General features: G+C 38.2%; 1 pseudogene; it reads right to left on the bottom strand.

Moving 5' to 3' along the window:
* Window positions 1–9,889, bottom strand: part of LOC102471078 (vacuolar protein-sorting-associated protein 36-like) — a 36,586-nt pseudogene that overhangs the window by 16,088 nt on the left and 10,609 nt on the right.

Here is a 9,889-nt window from a genome sequence, read left to right as displayed (position 1 = left end):
TGTTCAGGACACGAACTATGGTCGACTACGTGGGAGTCCAGCGACACAGCCATTACACTAACTGCTGGTCTCTCTGACACCTTTCTGAATGACATGATTTTTTTTTTTTTTGGAGAGGTTTTTCGCTATAGGGCGCGTGCACTCACCAGACAAAGAGAGACACAGAGACAGAAAGATCTTGGACATGCACGCACACGGTGTGAGTTTTAAGCCACCAGGTCCAGGACTCAAACCACGGTCGACTACGTGGGAGTCCAGCAACATAGCCATTATGCTAACTGCTGGTCCCACATGATAATTTTTCTTAAGAATTATTTTTTATTATTTACCTTTATTTATTTTAATTTGATCAGGAAGAGAGAGAGAGAGAGCACAAACAACCAGGTCTGGGACTCAAACCATGTTCAGCCATATGGGAGTACCAGAGCCCTTAACCAGTATACTACCTGCCAGCCCCAACATGGTGATGGATTTTGCAACAGTGTTGCTGCCTGATGGTCCCCTTGCTGGGATCCTTTATTCTTACTCTAAGATCATTTCCTCCATATGTGCCACCCAATCAGGGGAAGTATAAGGCATTTTCCACCTATGCCTCTCACCTGTCAGTTGTCTTATTTACTGTACAATCACAGGTGTGTACCTTAGCTTTGCTGCCCCCAGCTCACACTCAAGTGCAGCAGCCTCAGTGATGTACACTGTGGTCACCTCCATGTTGAACCCCTTCATTTACAGCCTGAGGAATAAAGACATAAAAAGGGCTCTGAAAGACACTCTGGGAGGGAAACTATTAAAGGATCAATATGACTGAGTCAGAAGAAGTAGGGTTCAAAGCCTTGGAGCCAGAAATTGTGATTCTTGGGTCAGTCTTGGGTCAGATTTAGATCTAAAACTTGCTTTTATTTATTTTCTATAATTTTCATTTTTTAAAAAAATTTTCAGTTGTTTACATCATTTAATCAAATCACTTTACTAGGCTTTCTTCTCTTCCTGTTCTCTGATGATTTTTTCCATTGTCATTTTCCTACTTTTTCAAGGTTATTCCCAATGCTGGATCAAAAATAATTGGAAATTCTCATTCATGTCACAGAAAAACATGAATTTATAGAATGTAAATTGTATCTAATAAAACTGTTCTTTTTTTAAAAAAAATATATTTCTGGGGAGAGCAGGTGGCATGGTGGTTCAGGTGTTGGATTCCTACATGGCCAATGGTGGTTTGAATCCCAGACCTGGCAGCTTGCTTTCTATTAAGTTAGATAAATAATTATTTTTAAAAATTCTTCTCAAGTAGCATATGTCATACACTGATTTTCTTTTTCTTAAGTTTTACTAAAAAGATCTTGAGAACTGTGCTATACTTAGGGAAAAAAATACACTTGGCAACTAAGAACATTCAGATAATTTTATAGTAGGAGAACATCTGAGAGCAAAGATTTTTACTGTGCTTCCATAATTATTTTCTATTGTCACCTTACTGCTTGGTATAGTTCAGATATTGGTAAGTTGCTTAACAGTTCACATTTTGGAATTTGGTCTTAGAGAGTGGATGACCCCCAAAAGCTTATATGTTGAGATTTGGTTGTATTGTTAAGGTGTTGAGAGAAAAATTTAATCCCTTCCTGGTGTCCCAAAGTGTTGCATTGGGTGAGATAAAGCCATTAGCGTGGAGTCCTTGTGACAGACTTCTGTTGTGTCTACAAGGAGAGAGAATGAGGCATGCCAAGCCCATCTGGATAGAGAGCAAAACAAGGAGAAGCATATGGACAGCCACTGCTTAAGAGCTTGCCCACCACCATGCTGTAACCTTGCTAAAAGATGCTTCCTGGACCTTGAGTCTCCAACCCTGATCTGAGCAATCCTCTATTCTTTAAAAAAAAACAAGTGCTTATTTATTTATATTTTGCTACAGTATGTATGTGTGTGTGTTTACCACTGAAAGATTGGTGTAGAAGTAAGGGGAATGTGAGAAATTGCCCCCAGGGGAGATGACTATGTCACAATCCCTTCTCCTTCAGTCTCCTTTTGGGATTTTGGGCAAATACACACATGTGCCCAGCAAGAATTACTGTAAGTGAGATTTTTTGCTAAAGGGCATGTGTGCTCACTGGAGAGACAGAGAGACACAGAGAGAAAGTGAGAAAGCATCCCCCATGGGGATAGCTATGCCACAATCCCTTCTTCTCCATTCTCCTCTTGGGGTTTTGGGTATGCACACATGCGCGCCTGGTATGAGGGTCTTTTTAAAAATTTATTTATTTTACATTTGCATACTGTACATCACTATAGCATACAAAAATGAGTTTTCCCATTCAGAAAACACTGTATATTGGCTCAATCAAGGATCTCACCATACATGTTATTATCAATGAATAATTTTCCATTTCTTGTTTCTTGTATGTTTTGCTTCTTTCTTAGCCCTTGGTTCCTTCCCTCTCACTCTCTGCCATTTCCCACACTCCTCCCACACTGTCTCTGGTATTTACAGTTGCTTTCCATGTCCTTTTTTCACATTCATTGATTCACAAAGATATTAATTAATCTAAATACTTTCAGTAGCATGTTCAGTTGATATATATGGATCTGTGGACACATGTCTGACTTCAGGCATAAAACTCAGTGAGTAGAATGAACATACTATAAAGTAGCACTTAGCTTAGGCTATGTAGATTACTATGGTCATTAAATAGGTACTTTAATTTAAATGTATTTTTAATGTCAAAAAATCAGTTTTAGTTTTAATAAATCAAACTCAAAAAACGTTAAGAAAAATGTGCTTAAGATTTAAGGCCAGGAAAAAGATTAGGATTCTGTTCAAACAGTAGGTAGATGCTAAAAATTCAAAATATCGATATGGACAAAACTAAAATCTAGTAATAAGTTCATTGTAGTTTTCTTCTGAAATATTTTTGCTCTCTCCATTCCTCCTTTTACCAAAGAAAAGCATAAACTTATTTGCAAAAAGAATAAATTTAGTCTTAATTTGGTCTGTTATTTGCACAAAGCTCCATAAAAATACTAATTGATTTAGTTGACTTGGCTGGAATTTTTTTTTTGACAGAGATTTTGCTGTAGGGCACAAGTGTTCACCAGAGAGACAGAAAATGACAAATCACTCCTCAGGGGGATAGCCACACAGCAATCCCTTCTCCTCCATTCTCCTCTTGGGATCTTGGGCATACACATAGATTTGCCTGGCACGAGCTTTAAGCTATTGGGTCAGGGACTCAAACTGCAGTTGACTATGTGGGAGTCCAATGATATAACCATTATGCAATCTGCTGGTCCCTGCTGGAAACTTTGTAAGGAACTTCAGATTAGACTCTTTAAAAAGCCTCCAAGTCTACTGAGTTGAGTCAGGAACTCACCATCTGACTGTGCCTTTAAATACTTGTACTTTTAAGGTTTTGTTTTTTTTTGGGGGGAGGGCATCAAGAAGTGACATTCTTTACTTATCTGCCAAGCAGAACTGTTTATGAAACCAGGCAATCTTTCCAAGAGCTTCTGTTGGCTTTCTTGATCTCTACCTTACTTCTTTAGCTTTCTGGTCATAACTTCAGAAATGACATTTCAGTTAAATCTCTGGGAATAACCCATATTTTTCAATTTTTAATGTTAGGCATAATTAAACTTATACAAGTAACTATATTGCCACAAAATAAGAATATACCCAAATGTTTTCCAATTCCAGTGGGGTCAAGATTAGAGAAAAATATTTGGGTGCTCCTGAGTTGGGTGCATAGATATTTATAAGCATTATATCTTCTTGGTGAATTATTCCTTTTACAACTATATAATGCCCTTTTTGTCTCTTCTTATGGTTTTTGTCTTAAAGCCTATTTTGTCCAAAATTAATATAGCAACTCCTGTTCTTTTTTTGGTTTCTATTTGCATGGAATACCTTTTTTCCACCCTTCAGTATTAGTCTCTTTATGTCTTTATCCATGAGATGGCTTTCTTGTAGGCAGCAGATGGAGAGTTTCCCATTTTTAATCCATTGAGCCAGTCTGTCTCTCTTCATCCCAGAATTTAATCTGTAACATTCAACATTATTATCGATATTTTGAGACTTGTCCCTACCATTAAGTTGGCCATATACCTGATTGTTTTTGTTCTCTTATTCTTGTCTGTATGTCTTTAGTTTTCTTAGTATAGTACTCCTTTTAGAATTTTTTTTTGTTCTTGGTATAGTACTCCTTTTAGAATTTTTTTTTTTGGGGGGGAGAAGTTTCTGCTATAGGGCGTGTGTGCTCGCCAGACAGACAGAGAGAGACAGAGACAGAAAGCAAGAAATCACCCCCCCAGGGGGGATGGCCACGCCACAATCCCTTCTCCTCTGTTCTCCTCTTGGGATCTTGGGCACACACACACCCAGCATGAGTTTTAAGCCACAGGGTCCAGGACGCGAACCGTGGTCGACTACATGGGAGTCCAGTGACATAGCCATTACTCTAACTGCTGGTCCCCTCTTAGGATTTCTTGAAATGCTGCTCTGGAATTGGTAAATTCTTTCAGGTTTTGTTTATCTGAGAACCTTATTATCTTCTTTTCCCATATGAAGAATAACCTTGTCGAGTATACTATTCTTGGTAGAAATTGCTTATCATTTAACACTTTGCAGATATATTTCCCCATTCTTTCCTTGCTTGTATTATATCCGATGAGAGGCCTGACATTAGCCTGATGAGATCACTTTTGTAAGTGATTTGACATTCTCTCTGACCAGTCTTAGTATCTTGTCTTTGTCTGTGGTTTTGGCCAATCTAGCTATGATGTGCCATGGAGTGTGGCTCTTTCTGGATTGATTCTACTTGCGGTTCTTTGTATTTATTGCGTCTGGATGTTTGAGTCCCTCTCTAGACTTGGAAAGTTTTCTTCCAGGGTTTTGTGGAAGAGATTATCAATGCCCTTATTGGTTTCTTAACATTCTGCGATACCAGTCATTTGGATGTTTGGGCATTTCACGGTGTCTAGTATTTCTGTATAGTATTCTCAGTTTTCTTGGCTGTTTTCTTAGTATTTCTCATTATTTTTTCTAGGTCAGAAATGTTGTCTTCTACTCCCAAGTTTCAATCTTCTACATGGTCTAACCTGCTTTTAATACTTTTGAGGGAGGTTTTGGTTTTCTGTATTTCAGCCTTCATATCTATCAGTTCCATTTGATCCTTTTTTATGGTGTCCTGTTCTTTCATATCATGGAAGTACTTCCTCATCTCTTGGAGATCAAAGTCTCTTTTCTCTTGCATCTCATAGAGTTTTGTTACTATAAATATTGAAAATTCTTTTTCTGACATTTCGTTAATATCCTCTAAATTTTCTCTACTTGGAGATGAGTTACAGTGTTCCTTTGCTGGAGATGTATTACTTGATTCTCTCATGCTTCATGCTCTTCACTGAGGTTTTGTCATTTGGTAATGTAGTCACTTTGGGCTAATTTGTTGGAGAAGGGTACTGTGACGTGAACTCGTGTATTTCCAGTACTGCAAAATAGTTTGGTGCTATTTTATCCCTTATACTCTTTCCTCCAGTGTGGAAATTACAGGGTAAGTTTTGCAATCAGATATATGAAGGGGAATTTCACTCTCTTTGCAACAACTGTAGTGAGGTGTGAAGAATTTTCTAAAACTCACAATGTTCACATGTTTAGCTACTATGTACATAGTCTTCTCTGGGTATTGGGTAAGGATTCAGCAGTAAAACAGGAATGTAAAGAAAAAGAAAGTAGGAAATAGAAATAGATAGAAAAGGCAAAGAAAAGGAAAGGAAAGAACTACAACAAAAAGAGGAGGAAAAAAAAACAAGGAAAGAACTACAACAAAAAGAGGAGAAAATAAAAACAGAAATCACGTAGCAGATAATGAATTTGGGTTAAAAATAGAAAACTGTGTGGTGTGCTTACTTGAAGGGCCAACACAGTAAGAGGTGGAGTTGCCTGGATGCTTTCCATCCTAATTGATGGAAGAGGAGACACATTAACAAAAGAAAGGCACAAACAGGGCAGAATGCTGTTTTTTAAAAAGAGAAAAAAAAGGAAAAAAGTTAGAAGAGACAGAGAAGAACAAGATGGACAGGGAAACTTGCCTATCTGGCCAGCACTGGGGTCTGGAAGGGGGAACCCGGGCAGGGGGAGATTCACAGCCATGAAGCTGCACCTAGACGTCCAACACAGTTAGAGGTAGAGTTGCCTGGTTGCTTTCTGTCCTGGTTAGCACCAGGGTCTGGAAGGGGGAACCCTGGCTGGTGGGGGGCTTCACAGCAGTGAATCTGCACCCAGAAGGCCATCACCTGTCACACTTTTTAAATCCATTCACCTGTTCATGAACATTTGGGTTGCTTCCATGTCTTAGCAATTATGAATAATGCCACAATGAACATAGATGTGCAAGCACTGTTCTTACTGAGTGTTCTCCTATCCTTTGGGTAGATACCCAGGAGTGAAATTGCTGGATCATATGGTAGTTCTATTCACAGCTCTTTGGGGAAACTTCATATTCTGCACAGTAGTTGGCTCAATTTGCATTCCTACCAACACTGAAGGAGAGTTCCCCTTTCACCACAACCTCACCAGCACATTTTTTTCCCTTTTTTATGTTTGTTTGTTTTGTTTGTTTATTATCATTATAATCTTGTTTATTTTACATTGAATCGCGTATAAGTGTACAGTGTATTACATTGCTTTTTCAAAAGAGAATGCCATGGGGAACCAGCAGTTAGCGTAATGGCCATGTCGCTGGACTCCCACGTAGTCGACCGCAGTTCACGTCCTGGACCCGGTGGCTTAAAACCCACACCGGGCGCATGTGCGTGCGTGCCCAAGATCCCGAGAGGAGAATGGAGGAGAAGGGATTGCGGCGTGACCATCCCCCCTGGGGGGTGATTTCTCGCTTTCTGTCTCTATGTCTCTCTCTGTCTGTCTGGCAAGCGCACGCGCCCTACAGTGAAAATCTCTCCCAGAAAAAAAAAAAAAAGAGAGAATGCCATGCATGTCAGTCAATACAGAGACATTAAAATCCCCACTTCATCATTCAATATCTTTTCATTGTTTTTCACAATCATTATTATTACTATTCCAATTATTTTTAAGCAATCACTATTTCTCATTTTGCTTGTAAAAAGGCTTTACCCATCTTGAAATACTTCTCAGACCAATCCAGTTGAGAATACTGTACATGTCATCATCAACAGGTAATAAACCATATCTGTGTCCCACTAATGTCACACCTCTCTATTTGTTCTCTTGCTATCCTTCTCTATCCTCTTCTCTTCACCCCTTCATTTCCACACTGCTTTATCCTCGTTAAGTATTTTCACTGCTTTTATGTCCTCCAATATTTTGCTCTCTACCATAGAGTGCAGATAGTCAGTATATATTAAGTGGATACGTACAATATCTTTCTTTCATAGCCTGGCTTACTTCAGTTAGCCATAGATCCTCCATATCTGACCACTATCAAATGACAGGGTCTTGTTATTTTTTATAACTAAGTAGTATTCCATAGAGTATATATGCCACACTTTTCTAATCCTTTCATCAGTTTGTGGACATTTAGGTTGGTTGCATGTCTTGGCAATTGTGAATAATGTTGCAATAAACGTTGATGTGCAAGCACTTTTCTGACTGAGCATTCTCCTGTCTTTAGGTAGATACCCAGAAGTGGGATTGCTGGATCAAATGGTAGTTCTATTTGTACATCTTTGAGAAACCTGCATATTGTTCTTCACAGTGGCTGAACCTGTTTACATTCCCACCAACAGCATAGGAGAGTTCCCTTTTCACCACATCCCCACCAACACTTATCACTTTTTATATTCTTAATCTTTGCCATTCTGACAGGGTTTAGGTGTTACCTCATTGTGGTTATCTGCATATCGCTTATGATGAGGGATGTAGAGCATTTCCTCATAGGCTTTTTGACTGCTCATATGTCTTTCTTAGAGAGATTTTTATTCAGTTCATTTTCCCATTTTTAATTGGGTTAATCTTTTCTTTTCTTTTCTTTTTTTTTTCCCGTATAAGGCACTTGAGTTCCCTGTGTACTCTGGTTATCAGTCCCTTGTCTGAGCCATATTTAACAAAAATATTTTCCCATTCTGAGGGTTGTTGGTTCACACTTGTTACTGTGTCCTTTGCTGTGCAGAAACTTCTTAGTCTGATATGGTCCCAACTTGTCTATTTTAGGGATTATTGCCTGTGCTTTGGGAGTCTTATTTAAGAAGTCTTTGCCTACTTCAATGTCTCCCAGAGTTGCCCCAGCATTTTCTATGAGTAGTTTTACTGTTTGAGGCCTTAGGTTCATAGCTTTGATCCATTTTGAATTAATTTTTGTTAATGGTGAAAGATGAGGGTTCAGTTTCATCTTTCTGCAGGCGGATACCCAGTTTTTCCAGCACTATTTTCTAAAGAGGTTTTCCTTTTCTCAATGGATCGACTGATATCCTTTGTCAACATCAGTTGGCTGTAAGATTTTGGGGTTATTTCTGAAGTCTCTATTCTATTCCATTGTTCCACGTGTCTGTTTTTGTGTCAATACCATGCTGTTTTGATGATCACAGCTTTATAGTATATCTTGGGCTCAGGGAGTGATATGCCTCCCACTCCATTCTTCTTGTGCAGGATTGCTTTTGCAATACGAGGTCTTTTATGATTCCAGGCAAATTCTATAATTGTCTTTTCTAGATCTGTGAAGAATATTTCTGGTATTTTGATTGGAATTGCAGTAAACATGTAGGTTAATTTGGGTAGAATTGCCATTTTGATTATGTTAATTCTTCCAATCCAGGAGCATGGGATGTCCTTCCACTTTTTTATGTCACTTTCAATGTCTTTTTTTAAGATTTTCATAGTTTTCTTTATAAAGGTCTTTGACTTTCTTAGTTAGGTTTATGACTAGGTATCTTATACACCTTGTGGCTACAGTGAAAGGGATTCATTTCTTCAGCTCTGCTTCATTCAACTTGTTGTTCATAAATAGAAATGCTATAGATTTTTGGATATTGATTTTGTATCCTGCCACCTTACTGTATTCACTTATTACTTCAAGAAGTTTTTTCATGGACACTTTTGGGTCTTCGAAGTATACCATCATGTCATCTGCGAATAAAAATATTTTCAACTCTTCTTTGCCTATTCAAATGCTTTTTATATTGTTCTCTTCTCTGATTGCATTACCTAAGACTTCCAGTATTATATTAAACAGCAGTGGAGAAAGTGGGCAGCCTTGCCTAGTACCTGTTTTTAGCGGAAAAGCTTTTAGCTTTTCCCCATTCAGTATAATGTTAGCTGTAGGTTTTTCATAGATGGCTTTTATTGTGTTGAGAAATGACCCTTCTATACCAATCTTACTGAAGGTCGTATTCATAAAAGGATGTTGTATTTTATCAAATGCTTTTCTGCATTAATTGAAATGATCATTTTTTTCTTTCTTTCATTAATATGGTGTATTATATTTATGGTCTTGCATATGTTGAATCACCCTTGCATCCCTGGGATAAAGCCTACCTGGTCGTCATGAATAATCTTTGTTATATGTTGTTGGATATGATTTGCGAGCATCTTGTTGAGAATTTTTACATCTATTCTCATCAATGATATTGGCGTGTAGTTTCCCTTTTTTGTCATGTCCTTATCTGTTTTGGGGATAAGGATGATGGAGGCTTCATAAAATAAATTTGGAAGGCTTCCTTTCTTTTGAATCTTTAGAAATAATTTTAGTAGGATAGGGGTTAACTCTTCCTTAGAAGTTTTGTAGAATTCAGAAGTGAAGCCATCTGGACCTGGGCTTTTGTTTTGTTTGGAGGTTATCACTGATTCAATCTCCTGGCTTGTTATGAGTCTATTCTCTATGTCCTCCTGATTCAATCTTGGTAGATTATATGCATCCAGGAATTTGGC

The sequence above is a fragment of the Tupaia chinensis genome, unplaced genomic scaffold (assembly GCF_000334495.1).
Source record: "Tupaia chinensis unplaced genomic scaffold, TupChi_1.0 Scaffold000678_1, whole genome shotgun sequence".
Taxonomy (NCBI): domain Eukaryota; kingdom Metazoa; phylum Chordata; class Mammalia; order Scandentia; family Tupaiidae; genus Tupaia; species Tupaia belangeri.
Note: the sequence above shows the minus strand (reverse complement) of the source record. Positions and strands in the feature narration are given on the sequence as shown.